The sequence below is a fragment of the Pelobates fuscus genome, chromosome 9 (assembly GCF_036172605.1).
Source record: "Pelobates fuscus isolate aPelFus1 chromosome 9, aPelFus1.pri, whole genome shotgun sequence".
NCBI classification, from domain to species: domain Eukaryota; kingdom Metazoa; phylum Chordata; class Amphibia; order Anura; family Pelobatidae; genus Pelobates; species Pelobates fuscus.
The window spans coordinates 57,419,453-57,442,170 of NC_086325.1; the positions used below are offsets into that span (position 1 = coordinate 57,419,453).

Below are 22,718 nucleotides of genomic sequence, written 5' to 3' on the forward strand. Positions count from 1 at the left end.
AACATTTGTAGAAAATATTTCCAGTTTGGCTAATTTGACCGCAAGTTTGAAATTCACCTTGAATTCTTACTTTAGTGTTGAAGTCCATTTTCAACGTCGCCAACTTCCTTGTGGCAAATAGAAGGGTTTCGGGTCTACCGTTTGAGTCATGCGCGCTTAGATTTTCTCTCAGCACCCACATTCCAAACGCCTCACTTGCCACGCCTACCTTTATTTTTCCCACTGTCAAACATTCCTGTCTGCTCAAGCGCTGGGATCTACTTGTTCCAGACAGATTCAGTGTCTTTCTGATCTAGAAACGTGCTTTGAGAAAATGCAAAGTCAATTGTCTCCTTGAAATGGATGTGAAGTCAGCATCATACGCAAAGAGGAAGGAGACCTCCCAGATACCTTGAAACAGCTTGTCAGCACTCAAGCAAGGGGTGAAGGTGTTGAAACTGACAATGATTTGCAGCAATTTGTGTGTAAGCCGGGAGAAGAGATTCAATTTACAAGCAGGTGAGCAGTGCAGCGCACAGTAGTTTTCTGGTTGACAGGCAGTGCTACGTTTTCAATCAGCCGAAAGTAGCTTTTCAATTGGACCATGTTACCAGGCACGCACGGAGCGCCAGCAGAGCAACGCTCCAAGAGCCCGGATAGCTCAGTCGGTAGAGCATCAGACTTTTAATCTGAGGGTCCAGGGTTCAAGTCCCTGTTCGGGCGCTCCCATGATTTTTAGATCACCAATGTTAAGAGGGGCTACCTGCAATTCTGTCGGCATTTAAGCGTTTGGTGCAGGTTAAGCCATTCTTCTCCACTGAAAAGTGACAATTCAAAGCAAGGGGAAAAGACATGGTCTAAGCTTAAAAAATGTTCTGGTTCACCAAATACATTTTAAATTTAAGGCAAGAGTAGCTGAATGGAAAACATATGTTACTTAGAGAACATTTGTAGAAAATATTTCCAGTTTGGCTAATTTGACCACAAGTTTGAAATTCACCTTGAATTCTTACTTTAGTGTTGAAGTCCATTTTCAACGTCGCCAACTTCCTTGTGGCAAATAGAAGGGTTTCGGGTCTACCGTTTGAGTCATGCGCGCTTAGATTTTCTCTCAGCACCCACATTCCAAACGCCTCACTTGCCACGCCTACCTTTATTTTTCCCACTGTCAAACATTCCTGTCTGCTCAAGCGCTGGGATCTACTTGTTCCAGACAGATTCAGTGTCTTTCTGATCTAGAAACGTGCTTTGAGAAAATGCAAAGTCAATTGTCTCCTTGAAATGGATGTGAAGTCAGCATCATACGCAAAGAGGAAGGAGACCTCCCGGATACCTTGAAACAGCTTGTCAGCACTCAAGCAAGGGGTGAAGGTGTTGAAACTTACAATGATTTGCAGCAATTTGTGTGTAAGCCGGGAGAAGAGATTCAATTTACAAGCAGGTGAGCAGTGCAGCGCACAGTAGTTTTCTGGTTGACAGGCAGTGCTACGTTTTCAATCAGCCGAAAGTAGCTTTTCAATTGGACCATGTTACCAGGCACGCACGGAGCACCAGCAGAGCGACGCTCCAAGAGCCCGGATAGCTCAGTCGGTAGAGCATCAGACTTTTAATCTGAGGGTCCAGGGTTCAAGTCCCTGTTCGGGCGCTGCCATGATTTTTAGATCACCAATGTTAAGAGGGGCTACCTGCAATTCTGTCGGCACTTAAGCGTTTGGTGCAGGTTAAGCCATTCTTCTCCACTGAAAAGTGACAATTCAAAGCAAGGGGAAAAGACATGGTCTAAGCTTAAAAAATGTTCTGGTTCACCAAATACATTTTAAATTTAAGGCAAGAGTAGCTGAATGGAAAACATAGGTTACTTAGAGAACATTTGTAGAAAATATTTCCAGTTTGGCTAATTTGACCGCAAGTTTGAAATTCACCTTGAATTCTTACTTTAGTGTTGAAGTCCATTTTCAACGTCGCCAACTTCCTTGTGGCAAATAGAAGGGTTTCGGGTCTACCGTTTGAGTCATGCGCGCTTAGATTTTCTCTCAGCACCCACATTCCAAACGCCTCACTTGCCACGCCTACCTTTATTTTTCCCACTGTCAAACATTCCTGTCTGCTCAAGCGCTGGGATCTACTTGTTCCAGACAGATTCAGTGTCTTTCTGATCTAGAAACGTGCTTTGAGAAAATGCAAAGTCAATTGTGTCCTTGAAATGGATGTGAAGTCAGCATCATACGCAAAGAGGAAGGAGACCTCCCGGATACCTTGAAACAGCTTGTCAGCACTCAAGCAAGGGGTGAAGGTGTTGAAACTGACAATGATTTGCAGCAATTTGTGTGTAAGCCGGGAGAAGAGATTCAATTTACAAGCAGGTGAGCAGTGCAGCGCACAGTAGTTTTCTGGTTGACAGGCAGTGCTACGTTTTCAATCAGCCGAAAGTAGCTTTTCAATTGGACCATGTTACCAGGCACGCACGGAGCGCCAGCAGAGTGACGCTCCAAGAGCCCGGATAGCTCAGTCGGTAGAGCATCAGACTTTTAATCTGAGGGTCCAGGGTTCAAGTCCCTGTTCGGGCGCTCCCATGATTTTTAGATCACCAATGTTAAGAGGGGCTACCTGCAATTCTGTCGGCACTTAAGCGTTTGGTGCAGGTTAAGCCATTCTTCTCCACTGAAAAGTGACAATTCAAAGCAAGGGGAAAAGACATGGTCTAAGCTTAAAAAATGTTCTGGTTCACCAAATACATTTTAAATTTAAGGCAAGAGTAGCTGAATGGAAAACATAGGTTACTAAGAGAACATTTGTAGAAAATATTTCCAGTTTGGCTAATTTGACCGCAAGTTTGAAATTCACCTTGAATTCTTACTTTAGTGTTGAAGTCCATTTTCAACGTCGCCAACTTCCTTGTGGCAAATAGAAGGGTTTCGGGTCTACTGTTTGAGTCATGCGCGCTAAGATTTTCTCTCAGCACCCACATTCCAAACGCCTCACTTGCCACGCCTACCTTTATTTTTCCCACTGTCAAACATTCCTGTCTGCTCAAGCGCTGGGATCTACTTGTTCCAGACAGATTCAGTGTCTTTCTGATCTAGAAACGTGCTTTGAGAAAATGCAAAGTCAATTGTCTCCTTGAAATGGATGTGAAGTCAGCATCATACGCAAAGAGGAAGGAGACCTCCCGGATACCTTGAAACAGCTTGTCAGCACTCAAGCAAGGGGTGAAGGTGTTGAAACTGACAATGATTTGCAGCAATTTGTGTGTAAGCCGGGAGAAGAGATTCAATTTACAAGCAGGTGAGCAGTGCAGCGCACATTAGTTTTCTGGTTGACAGGCAGTGCTACGTTTTCAATCAGCCGAAAGAAGCTTTTCAATTGGACCATGTTACCAGGCACGCACGGAGCGCCAGCAGAGCAACGCTCCAAGAGCCCGGATAGCTCAGTCGGTAGAGCATCAGACTTTTAATCTGAGGGTCCAGGGTTCAAGTCCCTGTTCGGGCGCTCCCATGATTTTTAGATCACCAATGTTAAGAGGGGCTACCTGCAATTCTGTCGGCACTTAAGCGTTTGTTGCAGGTTAAGCCATTCTTCTCCACTGAAAAGTGACAATTCAAAGCAAGGGGAAAAGACATGGTCTAAGCTTAAAAAAATTTCTGGTTCACCAAATACATTTTAAATTTAAGGCAAGAGTAGCTGAATGGAAAACATAGGTTACTTAGAGAACATTTGTAGAAAATATTTCCAGTTTGGCTAATTTGACCACAAGTTTGAAATTCACCTTGAATTTTTACTTTAGTGTTGAAGTCCATTTTCAACGTCGCCAACTTCCTTGTGGCAAATAGAAGGGTTTCGGGTCTACCGTTTGAGTCATGCGCTCTTAGATTTTCTCTCAGCACCCACATTCCAAACGCCTCACTTGCCACGCCTACCTTTATTTTTTCCACTGTCAAACATTCCTGTCTGCTCAAGCACTGGGATCTACTTGTTCCAGACAGATTCAGTGTCTTTCTGATCTAGAAACGTGCTTTGAGAAAATGCAAAGTCAATTATCTCCTTGAAATGGATGTGAAGTCAGCATCATACGCAAAGAGGAAGGAGACCTCCCGGATACCTTGAAACAGCTTGTCAGCACTCAAGCAAGGGGTGAAGGTGTTGAAACTGACAATGATTTGCAGCAATTTGTGTGTAAGCCAGGAGAAGAGATTCAATTTACAAGCAGGTGAGCAGTGCAGCGCACAGTAGTTTTCTGGTTGACAGGCAGTGCTAAGTTTTCAATCAGCCGAAAGTAGCTTTTCAATTGGACCATGTTACCAGGCACGCTCGGAGCGCCAGCAGAGAGACGCTCCAAGAGCCCGGATAGCTCAGTCGGTAGAGCATCAGACTTTTTTATCTGAGGGTCCAGGGTTCAAGTCCCTGTTCGGGCGCTCCCACGATTTTTAGATCACCAATGTTAAGAGGGGCTACCTGCAATTCTGTCGGCACTTAAGTGTTTGTTGCAGGTTAAGCCATTCTTCTCCACTGAAAAGTGACAAGGGGAGAAGACATGGTCTAAGCTTAAAACATTTTCTGGTTCACCAAATACATTTTAAATTTAAGGCAAGAGTAGCTGAATGGAAAACATAGGTTACTTAGAGAACATTTGTAGAAAATATTTCCAGTTTGGCTAATTTGACCGCAAGTTTGAAATTCAACTTGAATTCTTACTTTAGTGTTGAAGTCCATTTTCAACGTCGCCAACTTCCTTGTGGCAAATAGAAGGGTTTCGGGTCTACCGTTTGAGTCATGCGTGCTTAGATTTTCTCTCAGCACCCACATTCCAAACGCCTCACTTGCCACACCTACCTTTATTTTTCCCATTGTCAAACATTCCTGTCTGCTCAAGCACTGGGATCTACTTGTTCCAGACAGATTCAGTGTCTTTCTGATCTAGAAACGTGCTTTGAGAAAATGCAAAGTCAATTGTCTCCTTGAAATGGATGTGAAGTCAGCATCATACGCAAAGAGGAAGGAGACCTCCCGGATACCTTGAAACAGCTTGTCAGCACTCAAGCAAGGGGTGAAGGTGTTGAAACTGACAATGATTTGCAGCAATTTGTGTGTAAGCCAGGAGAAGAGATTCAATTTACAAGCAGGTGAGCAGTGCAGCGCACAGTAGTTTTCTGGTTGACAGGCAGTGCTACGTTTTCAATCAGCCGAAAGTAGCTTTTCAATTGGACCATGTTACCAGGCACGCATGGAGCGCCAGCAGAGCAATGCTCCAAGAGCCCGGATAGCTCAGTCGGTAGAGCATTAGACTTTTAATCTGAGGGTTCAGGGTTCAAGTCCCTGTTCGGGCGCTCCCATGATTTTTAGTTCACCAATGTTAACAGGGGCTACCTGCAATTCTGTCGGCACTTAAGCGTTTGTTGCAGGTTAAGCCATTCTTCTCCACTGAAAAGTGACAATTCAAAGCAAGGGGAAAAGACATGGTCTAAGCTTAAAAAAATTTCTGGTTCACCAAATACATTTTAAATTTAAGGCAAGAGTAGCTGAATGGAAAACATAGGTTACTTAGAGAACATTTGTAGAAAATATTTCCAGTTTGGCTAATTTGACCGCAAGTTTGAAATTCACCTTGAATTCTTACTTTAGTGTTGAAGTCCATTTTCAACGTCGCCAACTTCCTTGTGGCAAATAGAAGGGTTTCGGGTCTACCGTTTGAGTCATGCGCGCTTAGATTTTCTCTCAGCACCCACATTCCAAACGCCTCACTTGCCACGCCTAACTTTATTTTTCCCACTGTCAAACATTCCTGTCTGCTCAAGCGCTGGGATCTACTTGTTCCAGACAGATTCAGTGTCTTTCTGATCTAGAAACGTGCTTTGAGAAAATGCAAAGTCAATTGTCTCCTTGAAATGGATGTGAAGTCAGCATCATACGCAAAGAGGAAGGAGACCTCCCGGATACCTTGAAACAGCTTGTCAGCACTCAAGCAAGGGGTGAAGGTGTTGAAACTGACAATGATTTGCAGCAATTTGTGTGTAAGCCAGGAGAAGAGATTCAATTTACAAGCAGGTGAGCAGTGCAGCGCACAGTAGTTTTCTGGTTGACAGGCAGTGCTACGTTTTCAATCAGCCGAAAGTAGCTTTTCAATTGGACCATGTTACCAGGCACGCACGGAGCGCCAGCAGAGCGACGCTCCAAGAGCCTGGATAGCTCAGTCGGTAGAGCATCAGACTTTTAATCTGAGGGTCCAGGGTTCAAGTCCCTGTTCGGGTGCTCCCACGATTTTTAGATCACCAATGTTAAGAGGGGCTACCTGCAATTCTGTCGGCACTTAAGTGTTTTGAGAGAAAAAACGGGTCGCAAGAGTATTCTGAGAACGGACAGCAACTGAAATAGCCTGCCCTTCGGTAGGTCCCCGCTCAGAACTCAAGCTGGTTTTAGCTCATCTTGTGCCATTACAGAGAGAACATATCTGAAGCATATCAGACTGGTCCCACCCATACGGGTAGTCCAGATCGGAAATGCCAGCAAGTTCTCTCTGCACGAGAGATACAGCAACCCCAGACGATCGTTTCAGCCTTGTTAGGCATCATCAGTGAGGCATAGCTAATATCTCTCTAGGCACCGTGAGCAAGGGGTCCACGTCTGGATTACCCTTTAAACTTATGGAGAGAAAAAACGGGTCGCAAGAGTATTCTGAGAACGGACAGCAACTGAAATAGCCTGCCCTTCGGTAGGTCCCCGCTCAGAACTCAAGCTGGTTTTAGCTCATCTTGTGCCATTACAGAGAGAACATATCTGAAGCATATCAGACTGGTCCCACCCATACGGGTAGTCCAGATCCGAAATGCCAGCAAGTTCTCTCTGCACGAGAGATACAGCAACCCCAGACGATCGTTTCAGCCTTGTTAGGCATCATCAGTGAGGCATAGCTAATATCTCTCTAGGCACCGTGAGCAAGGGGTCCACGTCTGGATTACCCTTTAAACTTATGGAGAGAAAAAACGGGTCGCAAGAGTATTCTGAGAACGGACAGCAACTGAAATAGCCTGCCATTCGGTAGGTCCCCGCTCAGAACTCAAGCTGGTTTTAGCTCATCTTGTGCCATTACAGAGAGAACATATCTGAAGCATATCAGACTGGTCCCACCCATACGGGTAGTCCAGATCCGAAATGCCAGCAAGTTCTCTCTGCACGAGAGATACAGCAACCCCAGACGATCGTTTCAGCCTTGTTAGGCATCATCAGTGAGGCATAGCTAATATCTCTCTAGGCACCGTGAGCAAGGGGTCCACGTCTGGATTACCCTTTAAACTTATGGAGAGAAAAAACGGGTCGCAAGAGTATTCTGAGAACGGACAGCAACTGAAATAGCCTGCCCTTCGGTAGGTCCCCGCTCAGAAGTCAAGCTGGTTTTAGCTCATCTTGTGCCATTACAGAGAGAACATATCTGAAGCATATCAGACTGGTCCCACCCATACGGGTAGTCCAGATCCGAAATGCCAGCAAGTTCTCTCTGCACGAGAGATACAGCAACCCCAGACGATCGTTTCAGCCTTGTTAGGCATCATCAGTGAGGCATAGCTAATATCTCTCTAGGCACCGTGAGCACTGATGATGCCTTACAAGGCTGAAACGATCGTCTGGGGTTGCTGTGTCTCTCGTGCAGATCGAACTTGCTGGCATTTCGGATCTGGACTGCCCGTATGGGTGGGACCAGTCTGATATGTTTCAGAGAAGTTCTCTCTGTAATGGCACAAGATGAGCAAAAAACAGCTTGAGAACTGAGCGGTGACCGACCGAAGGGCAGGCTATTTCAGTTGCTGCCCGTTCTCAGTATTCTCTTGCGACCCATTTTTTACTCTCCACAAGTTTAAGGGATAATCCAGACGTGGACCCCTTGCTCACGGTGCCTAGGGAGATATCAGCTATGCCTCACTGATGATGCCTTACAAGGCTGAAACGATCGTCTGGGGTTGCTGTGTCTCTCGTGCAGAGGGAACTTGCTGGCATTTTGGATCTGGACTGCCCGTATGGGTGGGACCAGTCTGATATGTTTCAGAGAAGTTCTCTCTGTAATGGCACAAGATGAGCAAAAAACAGCTTGAGAACTGAGCGGTGACCGACCGAAGGGCAGGCTATTTCAGTTGCTGCCCGTTCTCAGTATTCTCTTGCGACCCATTTTTTACTCTCCACAAGTTTAAGGGATAATCCAGACGTGGACCCCTTGCTCACGGTGCCTAGGGAGATATGAGCTATGCCTCACTGATGATGCCTTACAAGGCTGAAACGATCGTCTGGGGTTGCTGTGTCTCTCGTGCAGAGGGAACTTGCTGGCATTTCGGATCTGGACTGCCCGTATGGGTGGGACCAGTCTGATATGTTTCAGAGAAGTTCTCTCTGTAATGGCACAAGATGAGCAAAAAACAGCTTGAGAACTGAGCGGTGACCGACCGAAGGGCAGGCTATTTCAGTTGCTGCCCGTTCTCAGTATTCTCTTGCGACCCATTTTTTACTCTCCACAAGTTTAAGGGATAATCCAGACGTGGACCCCTTGCTCACGGTGCCTAGGGAGATATCAGCTATGCCTCACTGATGATGCCTTACAAGGCTGAAACGATCGTCTGGGGTTGCTGTGTCTCTCGTGCAGAGGGAACTTGCTGGCATTTCGGATCTGGACTGCCCGTATGGGTGGGACCAGTCTGATATGTTTCAGAGAAGTTCTCTCTGTAATGGCACAAGATGAGCAAAAAACAGCTTGAGAACTGAGCGGTGACCGACCGAAGGGCAGGCTATTTCAGTTGCTGCCCGTTCTCAGTATTCTCTTGCGACCCATTTTTTACTCTCCACAAGTTTAAGGGATAATCCAGACGTGGACCCCTTGCTCACGGTGCCTAGGGAGATTTCAGCTATGCCTCACTGATGATGCCTTACAAGGCTGAAACGATCGTCTGGGGTTGCTGTGTCTCTCGTGCAGAGGGAACTTGCTGGCATTTCAGATCTGGACTGCCCGTATGGGTGGGACCAGTCTGATATGTTTCAGAGAAGTTCTCTCTGTAATGGCACAAGATGAGCAAAAAACAGCTTGAGAACTGAGCGGTGACCGACCGAAGGGCAGGCTATTTCAGTTGCTGCCCGTTCTCAGTATTCTCTTGCGACCCATTTTTTACTCTCCACAAGTTTAAGGGATAATCCAGACGTGGACCCCTTGCTCACGGTGCCTAGGGAGATATCAGCTATGCCTCACTGATGATGCCTTACAAGGCTGAAACGATCGTCTGGGGTTGCTGTGTCTCTCGTGCAGAGGGAACTTGCTGGCATTTCGGATCTGGACTGCCCGTATGGGTGGGACCAGTCTGATATGTTTCAGAGAAGTTCTCTCTGTAATGGCACAAGATGAGCAAAAAACAGCTTGAGAACTGAGCGGTGACCGACCGAAGGGCAGGCTATTTCAGTTGCTGCCCGTTCTCAGTATTCTCTTGCGACCCATTTTTTACTCTCCACAAGTTTAAGGGATAATCCAGACGTGGACCCCTTGCTCACGGTGCCTAGGGAGATATCAGCTATGCCTCACTGATGATGCCTTACAAGGCTGAAACGATCGTCTGGGGTTGCTGTGTCTCTCGTGCAGAGGGAACTTGCTGGCATTTCGGATCTGGACTGCCCGTATGGGTGGGACCAGTCTGATATGTTTCAGAGAAGTTCTCTCTGTAATGGCACAAGATGAGCAAAAAACAGCTTGAGAACTGAGCGGTGACCGACCGAAGGGCAGGCTATTTCAGTTGCTGCCCGTTCTCAGTATTCTCTTGCGACCCATTTTTTACTCTCCACAAGTTTAAGGGATAATCCAGACGTGGACCCCTTGCTCACGGTGCCTAGGGAGATATCAGCTATGCCTCACTGATGATGCCTTACAAGGCTGAAACGATCGTCTGGGGTTGCTGTGTCTCTCGTGCAGAGGGAACTTGCTGGCATTTCGGATCTGGACTGCCCGTATGGGTGGGACCAGTCTGATATGTTTCAGAGAAGTTCTCTCTGTAATGGCACAAGATGAGCAAAAAACAGCTTGAGAACTGAGCGGTGACCGACCGAAGGGCAGGCTATTTCAGTTGCTGCCCGTTCTCAGTATTCTCTTGCGACCCATTTTTTACTCTGCACTTAAGTGTTTGTTGCAGGTTAAGCCATTCTTCTCCACTGAAAAGTGACAATTCAAAGCAAGGGGAGAAGACATGGTCTAAGCTTAAAAAATTTTCTGGTTCACCAAATACATTTTAAATTTAAGGCAAGAGTAGCTGAATGTAAAACATAGGTTACTTAGAGAACATTTGTAGAAAATATTTCCAGTTTGGCTAATTTGACCGCAAGTTTGAAATTCAACTTGAATTCTTACTTTAGTGTTGAAGTCCATTTTCAACGTCGCCAACTTCCTTGTGGCAAATAGAAGGGTTTCGGGTCTACCGTTTGAGTCATGCGCGCTTAGATTTTCTCTCAGCACCCACATTCCAAACGCCTCACTTGCCACACCTACCTTTATTTTTCCCATTGTCAAACATTCCTGTCTGCTCAAGCACTGGGATCTACTTGTTCCAGACAGATTCAGTGTCTTTCTGATCTAGAAACGTGCTTTGAGAAAATGCAAAGTCAATTGTCTCCTTGAAATAGATGTGAAGTCAGCATCATACGCAAAGAGGAAGGAGACCTCCCGGATACCTTGAAACAGCTTGTCAGCACTCAAGCAAGGGGTGAAGGTGTTGAAACTGACAATGATTTGCAGCAATTTGTGTGTAAGCCAGGAGAAGAGATTCAATTTACAAGCAGGTGAGCAGTGCAGCGCACAGTAGTTTTCTGGTTGACAGGCAGTGCTACGTTTTCAATCAGCCGAAAGTAGCTTTTCAATTGGACCATGTTACCAGGCACGCATGGAGCGCCAGCAGAGCGACGCTCCAAGAGCCCGGATAGCTCAGTCGGTAGAGCATCAGACTTTTAATCTGAGGGTCCAGGGTTCAAGTCCCTGTTCAGGTGCTCCCATGATTTTTAGATCACCAATGTTAAGAGGGGCTACCTGCAATTCTGTCGGCACTTAAGCGTTTGTTGCAGGTTAAGCCATTCTTCTCCACTGAAAAGTGACAATTCAAAGCAAGGGGAGAAGACATGATCTAAGCTTAAAAAAATTTCTGGTTCACCAAATACATTTTAAATTTAAGGCAAGAGTAGCTGAATGGAAAACATTTGTAGAAAATATTTCCAGTTTGGCTAATTTGACCGCAAGTTTGAAATTCAACTTGAATTCTTACTTTAGTGTTGAAGTCCATTTTCAACGTCGCCAACTTCCTTGTGGCAAATAGAAGGGTTTCGGGTCTACCGTTTGAGTCATGCGCGCTTAGATTTTCTCTCAGCACCCACATTCCAAACGCCTCACTTGCCACGCCTACCTTTATTTTTCCCACTGTCAAACATTCCTGTCTGCTCAAGCGCTGGGATCTACTTGTTCCAGACAGATTCAGTGTCTTTCTGATCTAGAAACGTGCTTTGAGAAAATGCAAAGTCAATTGTCTCCTTGAAATGGATGTGAAGTCAGCATCATACGCAAAGAGGAAGGAGACCTCCCGGATACCTTGAAACAGCTTGTCAGCACTCAAGGTGAAGGTGTTGAAACTGACAATGATTTGCAGCAATTTGTGTGTAAGCCAGGAGAAGAGATTCAATTTACAAGCAGGTGAGCAGTGCAGCGCACAGTAGTTTTCTGGTTGACAGGCAGTGCTACGTTTTCAATCAGCCGAAAGTAGCTTTTCAATTAGACCATGTTACCAGGCACGCACGAAGCGCCAGCAGAGCGACGCTCCAAGAGCCTGGATAGCTCAGTCGGTAGAGCATCAGACTTTTAATCTGAGGGTCCAGGGTTCAAGTCCCTGTTCGGGTGCTCCCACGATTTTTAGATCACCAATGTTAAGAGGGGCTACCTGCAATTCTGTCGGCACTTAAGTGTTTGTTGCAGGTTAAGCCATTCTTCTCCACTGAAAAGTGACAATTCAAAGCAAGGGGAGAAGACATGGTCTAAGCTTAAAAAATTTTCTGGTTCACCAAATACATTTTAAATTTAAGGCAAGAGTAGCTGAATGGAAAACATAGGTTACTTAGAGAACATTTGTAGAAAATATTTCCAGTTTGGCTAATTTGACCGCAAGTTTGAAATTCAACTTGAATTCTTACTTTAGTGTTGAAGTCCATTTTCAACGTCGCCAACTTCCTTGTGGCAAATAGAAGGGTTTCGGGTCTACCGTTTGAGTCATGCGCGCTTAGATTTTCTCTCAGCACCCACATTCCAAACGCCTCACTTGCCACACCTACCTTTATTTTTCCCATTGTCAAACATTCCTGTCTGCTCAAGCACTGGGATCTACTTGTTCCAGACGGATTCAGTGTCTTTCTTATCTAGAAACGTGCTTTGAGAAAATGCAAAGTCAATTGTCTCCTTGAAATGGATGTGAAGTCAGCATCATACGTAAAGAGGAAGGAGACCTCCCGGATACCTTGAAACAGCTTGTCAGCACTCAAGCAAGGGGTGAAGGTGTTGAAACTGACAATGATTTGCAGCAATTTGTGTGTAAGCCAGGAGAAGAGATTCAATTTACAAGCAGGTGAGCAGTGCAGCGCACAGTAGTTTTCTGGTTGACAGGCAGTGCTACGTTTTCAATCAGCCGGAAGTAGCTTTTCAATTGGACCATGTTACCAGGCACGCATGGAGCGCCAGCAGAGCGATGCTCCAAGAGCCCGGATAGCTCAGTCGGTAGAGCATCAGACTTTTAATCTGAGGGCCCAGGGTTCAAGTCCCTGTTCGGGCGCTCCCATGATTTTTAGATCACCAATGTTAAGAGGTGCTACCTGCAATTCTGTCGGCACTTAAGCGTTTGTTGCAGGTTAAGCCTTTCTTCTCCACTGAAAAGTGACAATTCAAAGCAAGGGGAAAAGACATGGTCTAAGCATAAAAAATGTTCTGGTTCACCAAATACATTTTAAATTTAAGGCAAGAGTAGCTGAATGGAAAACATATGTTACTTAGAGAACATTTGTAGAAAATATTTCCAGTTTGGCTAATTTGACCGCAAGTTTGAAATTCACCTTGAATTTTTACTTTAGTGTTGAAGTCCATTTTCAACGTCGCCAATTTCCTTGTGGCAAATAGAAGGGTTTCGGGTCTACCGTTTGAGTCATGCGCTCTTAGATTTTCTCTCAGCACCCACATTCCAAACGCCTCACTTGCCACGCCTACCTTTATTTTTCCCACTGTCAAACATTCCTGTCTGCTCAAGCACTGGGATCTACTTGTTCCAGACAGATTCAGTGTCTTTCTGATCTAGAAACGTGCTTTGAGAAAATGCAAAGTCAATTATCTCCTTGAAATGGATGTGAAGTCAGCATCATACGCAAAGAGGAAGGAGACCTCCCGGATACCTTGAAACAGCTTGTCAGCACTCAAGCAAGGGGTGAAGGTGTTGAAACTGACAATGATTTGCAGCAATTTGTGTGTAAGCCAGGAGAAGAGATTCAATTTACAAGCAGGTGAGCAGTGCAGCTCACAGTAGTTTTCTGGTTGACAGGCAGTGCTACGTTTTCAATCAGCCGAAAGTAGCTTTTCAATTGGACCATGTTACCAGGCACGCACGGAGCGCCAGCAGAGCGACGCTCCAAGAGCCCGGATAGCTCAGTCGGTAGAGCATCAGACTTTTAATCTGAGGGTCCAGGGTTCAAATCCCTGTTTGGGCGCTCCCATGATTTTTAGATCACCAATGTTAACAGGGGCTACCTGCAATTCTGTCGGCACTTAAGCGTTTGTTGCAGGTTAAGCCATTCTTCTCCACTGAAAAGTGACAATTCAAAGCAAGGGGAAAAGACATGGTCTAAGCTTAAAAAATGTTCTGGTTCACCAAATACATTTTAAATGTAAGGCAAGAGTAGCTGAATGGAAAACATATGTTACTTAGAGAACATTTGTAGAAAATATTTCCAGTTTGGCTAATTTGACCGCAAGTTTGAAATTCACCTTGAATTTTTACTTTAGTGTTGAAGTCCATTTTCAACGTCGCCAACTTCCTTGTGGCAAATAGAAGGGTTTCGGGTCTACCGTTTGAGTCATGCGCTCTTAGATTTTCTCTCAGCACCCACATTCCAAACGCCTCACTTGCCACGCCTACCTTTATTTTTTCCACTGTCAAACATTCCTGTCTGCTCAAGCACTGGGATCTACTTGTTCCAGACAGATTCAGTGTCTTTCTGATCTAGAAACGTGCTTTGAGAAAATGCAAAGTCAATTATCTCCTTGAAATGGATGTGAAGTCAGCATCATACGCAAAGAGGAAGGAGACCTCCCGGATACCTTGAAACAGCTTGTCAGCACTCAAGCAAGGGGTGAAGGTGTTGAAAGTGACAATGATTTGCAGCAATTTGTGTGTAAGCCAGGAGAAGAGATTCAATTTACAAGCAGGTGAGCAGTGCAGCGCACAGTAGTTTTCTGGTTGACAGGCAGTGCTACGTTTTCAATCAGCCGAAAGTAGCTTTTCAATTGGACCATGTTACCAGGCACGCACGGAGCGCCAGCAGAGCGACGCTCCAAGAGCCCGGATAGCTCAGTCGGTAGAGCATCAGACTTTTAATCTGAGGGTCCAGGGTTCAAGTCCCTGTTCGGGCGCTCCCACGATTTTTAGATCACCAATGTTAAGAGGGGCTACCTGCAATTCTGTCGGCACTTAAGTGTTTGTTGCAGGTTAAGCCATTCTTCTCCACTGAAAAGTGACAATTCAAAGCAAGGGGAGAAGACATGGTCTAAGCTTAAAACATTTTCTGGTTCACCAAATAAATTTTAAATTTAAGGCAAGAGTAGCTGAATGGAAAACATATGTTACTTAGAGAACATTTGTAGAAAATATTTCCAGTTTGGCTAATTTGACCGCAAGTTTGAAATTCACCTTGAATTTTTACTTTAGTGTTGAAGTCCATTTTCAACGTCGCCAACTTCCTTGTGGCAAATAGAAGGGTTTCGGGTCTACCGTTTGAGTCATGCGCTCTTAGATTTTCTCTCAGCACCCACATTCCAAACGCCTCACTTGCCACGCCTACCTTTATTTTTTCCACTGTCAAACATTCCTGTCTGCTCAAGCACTGGGATCTACTTGTTCCAGACAGATTCAGTGTCTTTCTGATCTAGAAACGTGCTTTGAGAAAATGCAAAGTCAATTGTCTCCTTGAAATGGATGTGAAGTCAGCATCATACGCAAAGAGGAAGGAGACCTCCCGGATACCTTGAAACAGCTTGTCAGCACTCAAGCAAGGGGTGAAGGTGTTGAAACTGACAATGATTTGCAGCAATTTGTGTGTAAGCCAGGAGAAGAGATTCAATTTACAAGCAGGTGAGCAGTGCAGCTCACAGTAGTTTTCTGGTTGACAGGCAGTGCTACGTTTTCAATCAGCCGAAAGTAGCTTTTCAATTGGACCATGTTACCAGGCACGCACGGAGCGCCAGCAGAGCGACGCTCCAAGAGCCCGGATAGCTCAGTCGGTAGAGCATCAGACTTTTAATCTGAGGGTCCAGGGTTCAAGTCCCTGTTTGGGCGCTCCCATGATTTTTAGATCACCAATGTTAACAGGGGCTACCTGCAATTCTGTCGGCACTTAAGCGTTTGTTGCAGGTTAAGCCATTCTTCTCCACTGAAAAGTGACAATTCAAAGCAAGGGGAAAAGACATGGTCTAAGCTTAAAAAATGTTCTGGTTCACCAAATACATTTTAAATTTAAGGCAAGAGTAGCTGAATGGAAAACATATGTTACTTAGAGAACATTTGTAGAAAATATTTCCAGTTTGGCTAATTTGACCGCAAGTTTGAAATTCACCTTGAATTTTTACTTTAGTGTTGAAGTCCATTTTCAACGTCGCCAACTTCCTTGTGGCAAATAGAAGGGTTTCGGGTCTACCGTTTGAGTCATGCGCTCTTAGATTTTCTCTCAGCACCCACATTCCAAACGCCTCACTTGTCACGCCTACCTTTATTTTTTCCACTGTCAAACATTCCTGTCTGCTCAAGCACTGGGATCTACTTGTTCCAGACAGATTCAGTGTCTTTCTGATCTAGAAACGTGCTTTGAGAAAATGCAAAGTCAATTATCTCCTTGAAATGGATGTGAAGTCAGCATCATACGCAAAGAGGAAGGAGACCTCCCGGATACCTTGAAACAGCTTGTCAGCACTCAAGCAAGGGGTGAAGGTGTTGAAACTGACAATGATTTGCAGCAATTTGTGTGTAAGCCAGGAGAAGAGATTCAATTTACAAGCAGGTGAGCAGTGCAGCGCACAGTAGTTTTCTGGTTGACAGGCAGTGCTACGTTTTCAATCAGCCGAAAGTAGCTTTTCAATTGGACCATGTTACCAGGCACGCACGGAGCGCCAGCAGAGCGACGCTCCAAGAGCCCGGATAGCTCAGTCGGTAGAGCATCAGACTTTTAATCTGAGGGTCCAGGGTTCAAGTCCCTGTTCGGGCGCTCCCACGATTTTTAGATCACCAATGTTAAGAGGGGCTACCTGCAATTCTGTCGGCACTTAAGTGTTTGTTGCAGGTTAAGCCATTCTTCTCCACTGAAAAGTGACAATTCAAAGCAAGGGGAGAAGACATGGTCTAAGCTTAAAACATTTTCTGGTTCACCAAATACATTTTAAATTTAAGGCAAGAGTAGCTGAATGGAAAACATATGTTACTTAGAGAACATTTGTAGAAAATATTTCCAGTTTGGCTAATTTGACCGCAAGTTTGAAATTCACCTTGAATTTTTACTTTAGTGTTGAAGTCCATTTTCAACGTCGCCAACTTCCTTGTGGCAAATAGAAGGGTTTCGGGTCTACCGTTTGAGTCATGCGCTCTTAGATTTTCTCTCAGCACCCACATTCCAAACGCCTCACTTGCCACGCCTACCTTTATTTTTTCCACTGTCAAACATTCCTGTCTGCTCAAGCACTGGGATCTACTTGTTCCAGACAGATTCAGTGTCTTTCTGATCTAGAAACGTGCTTTGAGAAAATGCAAAGTCAATTATCTCCTTGAAATGGATGTGAAGTCAGCATCATACGCAAAGAGGAAGGAGACCTCCCGGATACCTTGAAACAGCTTGTCAGCACTCAAGCAAGGGGTGAAGGTGTTGAAACTGACAATGATTTGCAGCAATTTGTGTGTAAGCCAGGAGAAGAGATTCAATTTACAAGCAGGTGAGCAGTGCAGCGCACAGTAGTTTTCTGGTTGACAGGCAGTGCTACGTTTTCAATCAGCCGAAAGTAGCTTTTCAATTGGACCATGTTACCAGGCACGCACGGAGCGCCAGCAGAGCGACGCTCCAAGAGCCCGGATAGCTCAGTCGGTAGAGCATCAGACTTTTAATCTGAGGGTCCAGGGTTCAAGTCCCTGTTCGGGCGCTCCCACGATTTTTAGATCACCAATGTTAAGAGGGGCTACCTGCAATTCTGTCGGCACTTAAGTGTTTGTTGCAGGTTAAGCCATTCTTCTCCACTGAAAAGTGACAATTCAAAGCAAGGGGAGAAGACATGGTCTAAGCTTAAAACATTTTCTGGTTCACCAAATACATTTTAAATTTAAGGCAAGAGTAGCTGAATGGAAAACATATGTTACTTAGAGAACATTTGTAGAAAATATTTCCAGTTTGGCTAATTTGACCGCAAGTTTGAAATTCACCTTGAATTTTTACTTTAGTGTTGAAGTCCATTTTCAACGTCGCCAACTTCCTTGTGGCAAATAGAAGGGTTTCGGGTCTACCGTTTGAGTCATGCGCTCTTAGATTTTCTCTCAGCACCCACATTCCAAACGCCTCACTTGCCACGCCTACCTTTATTTTTTCCACTGTCAAACATTCCTGTCTGCTCAAGCACTGGGATCTACTTGTTCCAGACAGATTCAGTGTCTTTCTGATCTAGAAACGTGCTTTGAGAAAATGCAAAGTCAATTATCTCCTTGAAATGGATGTGAAGTCAGCATCATACGCAAAGAGGAAGGAGACCTCCCGGATACCTTGAAACAGCTTGTCAGCACTCAAGCAAGGGGTGAAGGTGTTGAAACTGACAATGATTTGCAGCAATTTGTGTGTAAGCCAGGAGAAGAGATTCAATTTACAAGCAGGTGAGCAGTGCAGCGCACAGTAGTTTTCTGGTTGACAGGCAGTGCTACGTTTTCAATCAGCCGAAAGTAGCTTTTCAATTGGACCATGTTACCAGGCACGCACGGAGCGCCAGCAGAGCGACGCTCCAAGAGCCCGGATAGCTCAGTCGGTAGAGCATCAGACTTTTAATCTGAGGGTCCAGGGTTCAAGTCCCTGTTCGGGCGCTCCCACGATTTTTAGATCACCAATGTTAAGAGGGGCTACCTGCAATTCTGTCGGCACTTAAGTGTTTGTTGCAGGTTAAGCCATTCTTCTCCACTGAAAAGTGACAATTCAAAGCAAGGGGAGAAGACATGGTCTAAGCTTAAAACATTTTCTGGTTCACCAAATACATTTTAAATTTAAGGCAAGAGTAGCTGAATGGAAAACATATGTTACTTAGAGAACATTTGTAGAAAATATTTCCAGTTTGGCTAATTTGACCGCAAGTTTGAAATTCACCTTGAATTTTTACTTTAGTGTTGAAGTCCATTTTCAACGTCGCCAACTTCCTTGTGGCAAATAGAAGGGTTTCGGGTCTACCGTTTGAGTCATGCGCTCTTAGATTTTCTCTCAGCACCCACATTCCAAACGCCTCACTTGCCACGCCTACCTTTATTTTTTCCACTGTCAAACATTCCTGTCTGCTCAAGCACTGGGATCTACTTGTTCCAGACAGATTCAGTGTCTTTCTGATCTAGAAACGTGCTTTGAGAAAATGCAAAGTCAATTATCTCCTTGAAATGGATGTGAAGTCAGCATCATACGCAAAGAGGAAGGAGACCTCCCGGATACCTTGAAACAGCTTGTCAGCACTCAAGCAAGGGGTGAAGGTGTTGAAACTGACAATGATTTGCAGCAATTTGTGTGTAAGCCAGGAGAAGAGATTCAATTTACAAGCAGGTGAGCAGTGCAGCGCACAGTAGTTTTCTGGTTGACAGGCAGTGCTACGTTTTCAATCAGCCGAAAGTAGCTTTTCAATTGGACCATGTTACCAGGCACGCACGGAGCGCCAGCAGAGCGACGCTCCAAGAGCCCGGATAGCTCAGTCGGTAGAGCATCAGACTTTTAATCTGAGGGTCCAGGGTTCAAGTCCCTGTTTGGGCGCTCCCATGATTTTTAGATCACCAATGTTAACAGGGGCTACCTGCAATTCTGTCGGCACTTAAGCGTTTGTTGCAGGTTAAGCCATTCTTCTCCACTGAAAAGTGACAATTCAAAGCAAGGGGAAAAGACATGGTCTAAGCTTAAAAAATGTTCTGGTTCACCAAATACATTTTAAATTTAAGGCAAGAGTAGCTGAATGGAAAACATATGTTACTTAGAGAACATTTGTAGAAAATATTTCCAGTTTGGCTAATTTGACCGCAAGTTTGAAATTCACCTTGAATTTTTACTTTAGTGTTGAAGTCCATTTTCAACGTCGCCAACTTCCTTGTGGCAAATAGAAGGGTTTCGGGTCTACCGTTTGAGTCATGCGCTCTTAGATTTTCTCTCAGCACCCACATTCCAAACGCCTCACTTGTCACGCCTACCTTTATTTTTTCCACTGTCAAACATTCCTGTCTGCTCAAGCACTGGGATCTACTTGTTCCAGACAGATTCAGTGTCTTTCTGATCTAGAAACGTGCTTTGAGAAAATGCAAAGTCAATTATCTCCTTGAAATGGATGTGAAGTCAGCATCATACGCAAAGAGGAAGGAGACCTCCCGGATACCTTGAAACAGCTTGTCAGCACTCAAGCAAGGGGTGAAGGTGTTGAAACTGACAATGATTTGCAGCAATTTGTGTGTAAGCCAGGAGAAGAGATTCAATTTACAAGCAGGTGAGCAGTGCAGCGCACAGTAGTTTTCTGGTTGACAGGCAGTGCTACGTTTTCAATCAGCCGAAAGTAGCTTTTCAATTGGACCATGTTACCAGGCACGCACGGAGCGCCAGCAGAGCGACGCTCCAAGAGCCCGGATAGCTCAGTCGGTAGAGCATCAGACTTTTAATCTGAGGGTCCAGGGTTCAAGTCCCTGTTCGGGCGCTCCCACGATTTTTAGATCACCAATGTTAAGAGGGGCTACCTGCAATTCTGTCGGCACTTAAGTGTTTGTTGCAGGTTAAGCCATTCTTCTCCACTGAAAAGTGACAATTCAAAGCAAGGGGAGAAGACATGGTCTAAGCTTAAAACATTTTCTGGTTCACCAAATACATTTTAAATTTAAGGCAAGAGTAGCTGAATGGAAAACATATGTTACTTAGAGAACATTTGTAGAAAATATTTCCAGTTTGGCTAATTTGACCGCAAGTTTGAAATTCACCTTGAATTTTTACTTTAGTGTTGAAGTCCATTTTCAACGTCGCCAACTTCCTTGTGGCAAATAGAAGGGTTTCGGGTCTACCGTTTGAGTCATGCGCTCTTAGATTTTCTCTCAGCACCCACATTCCAAACGCCTCACTTGCCACGCCTACCTTTATTTTTTCCACTGTCAAACATTCCTGTCTGCTCAAGCACTGGGATCTACTTGTTCCAGACAGATTCAGTGTCTTTCTGATCTAGAAACGTGCTTTGAGAAAATGCAAAGTCAATTATCTCCTTGAAATGGATGTGAAGTCAGCATCATACGCAAAGAGGAAGGAGACCTCCCGGATACCTTGAAACAGCTTGTCAGCACTCAAGCAAGGGGTGAAGGTGTTGAAACTGACAATGATTTGCAGCAATTTGTGTGTAAGCCAGGAGAAGAGATTCAATTTACAAGCAGGTGAGCAGTGCAGCGCACAGTAGTTTTCTGGTTGACAGGCAGTGCTACGTTTTCAATCAGCCGAAAGTAGCTTTTCAATTGGACCATGTTACCAGGCACGCACGGAGCGCCAGCAGAGCGACGCTCCAAGAGCCTGGATAGCTCAGTCGGTAGAGCTTCAGACTTTTAATCTGAGGGTCCAGGGTTCAAGTCCCTGTTCGGGTGCTCCCACGATTTTTAGATCACCAATGTTAAGAGGGGCTACCTGCAATTCTGTCGGCACTTAAGTGTTTGTTGCAGGTTAAGCCATTCTTCTCCACTGAAAAGTGACAATTCAAAGCAAGGGGAGAAGACATGGTCTAAGCTTAAAAAAATTTCTGGTTCACCAAATACATTTTAAATTTAAGGCAAGAGTAGCTGAATGGAAAACATATGTTACTTAGAGAACATTTGTAGAAAATATTTCCAGTTTGGCTAATTTGACCGCAAGTTTGAAATTCACCTTGAATTTTTACTTTAGTGTTGAAGTCCATTTTCAACGTCGCCAACTTCCTTGTGGCAAATAGAAGGGTTTCGGGTCTACCGTTTGAGTCATGCGCTCTTAGATTTTCTCTCAGCACCCACATTCCAAACGCCTCACTTGTCACGCCTACCTTTATTTTTTCCACTGTCAAACATTCCTGTCTGCTCAAGCACTGGGATCTACTTGTTCCAGACAGATTCAGTGTCTTTCTGATCTAGAAACGTGCTTTGAGAAAATGCAAAGTCAATTATCTCCTTGAAATGGATGTGAAGTCAGCATCATACGCAAAGAGGAAGGAGACCTCCCGGATACCTTGAAACAGCTTGTCAGCACTCAAGCAAGGGGTGAAGGTGTTGAAACTGACAATGATTTGCAGCAATTTGTGTGTAAGCCAGGAGAAGAGATTCAATTTACAAGCAGGTGAGCAGTGCAGCGCACAGTAGTTTTCTGGTTGACAGGCAGTGCTACGTTTTCAATCAGCCGAAAGTAGCTTTTCAATTGGACCATGTTACCAGGCACGCACGGAGCGCCAGCAGAGCGACGCTCCAAGAGCCCGGATAGCTCAGTCGGTAGAGCATCAGACTTTTAATCTGAGGGTCCAGGGTTCAAGTCCCTGTTCGGGCGCTCCCACGATTTTTAGATCACCAATGTTAAGAGGGGCTACCTGCAATTCTGTCGGCACTTAAGTGTTTGTTGCAGGTTAAGCCATTCTTCTCCACTGAAAAGTGACAATTCAAAGCAAGGGGAGAAGACATGGTCTAAGCTTAAAACATTTTCTGGTTCACCAAATACATTTTAAATTTAAGGCAAGAGTAGCTGAATGGAAAACATATGTTACTTAGAGAACATTTGTAGAAAATATTTCCAGTTTGGCTAATTTGACCGCAAGTTTGAAATTCACCTTGAATTTTTACTTTAGTGTTGAAGTCCATTTTCAACGTCGCCAACTTCCTTGTGGCAAATAGAAGGGTTTCGGGTCTACCGTTTGAGTCATGCGCTCTTAGATTTTCTCTCAGCACCCACATTCCAAACGCCTCACTTGCCACGCCTACCTTTATTTTTTCCACTGTCAAACATTCCTGTCTGCTCAAGCACTGGGATCTACTTGTTCCAGACAGATTCAGTGTCTTTCTGATCTAGAAACGTGCTTTGAGAAAATGCAAAGTCAATTATCTCCTTGAAATGGATGTGAAGTCAGCATCATACGCAAAGAGGAAGGAGACCTCCCGGATACCTTGAAACAGCTTGTCAGCACTCAAGCAAGGGGTGAAGGTGTTGAAACTGACAATGATTTGCAGCAATTTGTGTGTAAGCCAGGAGAAGAGATT

The 22,718-nt window shown here is 44.8% G+C and overlaps 14 non-coding genes across 14 annotated transcripts; all 14 read left to right on the forward strand.

The window, feature by feature from the left end:
- Nucleotides 1-629: 629 nt before the first annotated feature.
- TRNAK-UUU (transfer RNA lysine (anticodon UUU)) lies at nucleotides 630-702 on the forward strand. Its single transcript has one exon. It is a non-coding gene; the product is annotated as a tRNA-Lys (tRNA).
- An 849-nt stretch (nucleotides 703-1,551) lies between these two features.
- TRNAK-UUU (transfer RNA lysine (anticodon UUU)) lies at nucleotides 1,552-1,624 on the forward strand. Its single transcript has one exon. It is a non-coding gene; the product is annotated as a tRNA-Lys (tRNA).
- An 849-nt stretch (nucleotides 1,625-2,473) lies between these two features.
- On the forward strand, nucleotides 2,474-2,546 carry TRNAK-UUU (transfer RNA lysine (anticodon UUU)). Its single transcript has one exon. It is a non-coding gene; the product is annotated as a tRNA-Lys (tRNA).
- Nucleotides 2,547-3,395: 849 nt separating this feature from the next.
- TRNAK-UUU (transfer RNA lysine (anticodon UUU)) lies at nucleotides 3,396-3,468 on the forward strand. Its single transcript has one exon. It is a non-coding gene; the product is annotated as a tRNA-Lys (tRNA).
- A 9,253-nt stretch (nucleotides 3,469-12,721) lies between these two features.
- TRNAK-UUU (transfer RNA lysine (anticodon UUU)) lies at nucleotides 12,722-12,794 on the forward strand. The gene has a single exon. It is a non-coding gene; the product is annotated as a tRNA-Lys (tRNA).
- An 849-nt stretch (nucleotides 12,795-13,643) lies between these two features.
- Nucleotides 13,644-13,716, forward strand: TRNAK-UUU (transfer RNA lysine (anticodon UUU)). The gene has a single exon. It is a non-coding gene; the product is annotated as a tRNA-Lys (tRNA).
- Nucleotides 13,717-14,565: 849 nt separating this feature from the next.
- On the forward strand, nucleotides 14,566-14,638 carry TRNAK-UUU (transfer RNA lysine (anticodon UUU)). The gene has a single exon. It is a non-coding gene; the product is annotated as a tRNA-Lys (tRNA).
- An 849-nt stretch (nucleotides 14,639-15,487) lies between these two features.
- TRNAK-UUU (transfer RNA lysine (anticodon UUU)) lies at nucleotides 15,488-15,560 on the forward strand. The gene has a single exon. It is a non-coding gene; the product is annotated as a tRNA-Lys (tRNA).
- An 849-nt stretch (nucleotides 15,561-16,409) lies between these two features.
- Nucleotides 16,410-16,482, forward strand: TRNAK-UUU (transfer RNA lysine (anticodon UUU)). The gene has a single exon. It is a non-coding gene; the product is annotated as a tRNA-Lys (tRNA).
- An 849-nt stretch (nucleotides 16,483-17,331) lies between these two features.
- TRNAK-UUU (transfer RNA lysine (anticodon UUU)) lies at nucleotides 17,332-17,404 on the forward strand. The gene has a single exon. It is a non-coding gene; the product is annotated as a tRNA-Lys (tRNA).
- An 849-nt stretch (nucleotides 17,405-18,253) lies between these two features.
- Nucleotides 18,254-18,326, forward strand: TRNAK-UUU (transfer RNA lysine (anticodon UUU)). Its single transcript has one exon. It is a non-coding gene; the product is annotated as a tRNA-Lys (tRNA).
- An 849-nt stretch (nucleotides 18,327-19,175) lies between these two features.
- TRNAK-UUU (transfer RNA lysine (anticodon UUU)) lies at nucleotides 19,176-19,248 on the forward strand. Its single transcript has one exon. It is a non-coding gene; the product is annotated as a tRNA-Lys (tRNA).
- An 849-nt stretch (nucleotides 19,249-20,097) lies between these two features.
- TRNAK-UUU (transfer RNA lysine (anticodon UUU)) lies at nucleotides 20,098-20,170 on the forward strand. Its single transcript has one exon. It is a non-coding gene; the product is annotated as a tRNA-Lys (tRNA).
- A 1,771-nt stretch (nucleotides 20,171-21,941) lies between these two features.
- Nucleotides 21,942-22,014, forward strand: TRNAK-UUU (transfer RNA lysine (anticodon UUU)). Its single transcript has one exon. It is a non-coding gene; the product is annotated as a tRNA-Lys (tRNA).
- The last annotated feature ends 704 nt before the right edge of the window (nucleotides 22,015-22,718 follow it).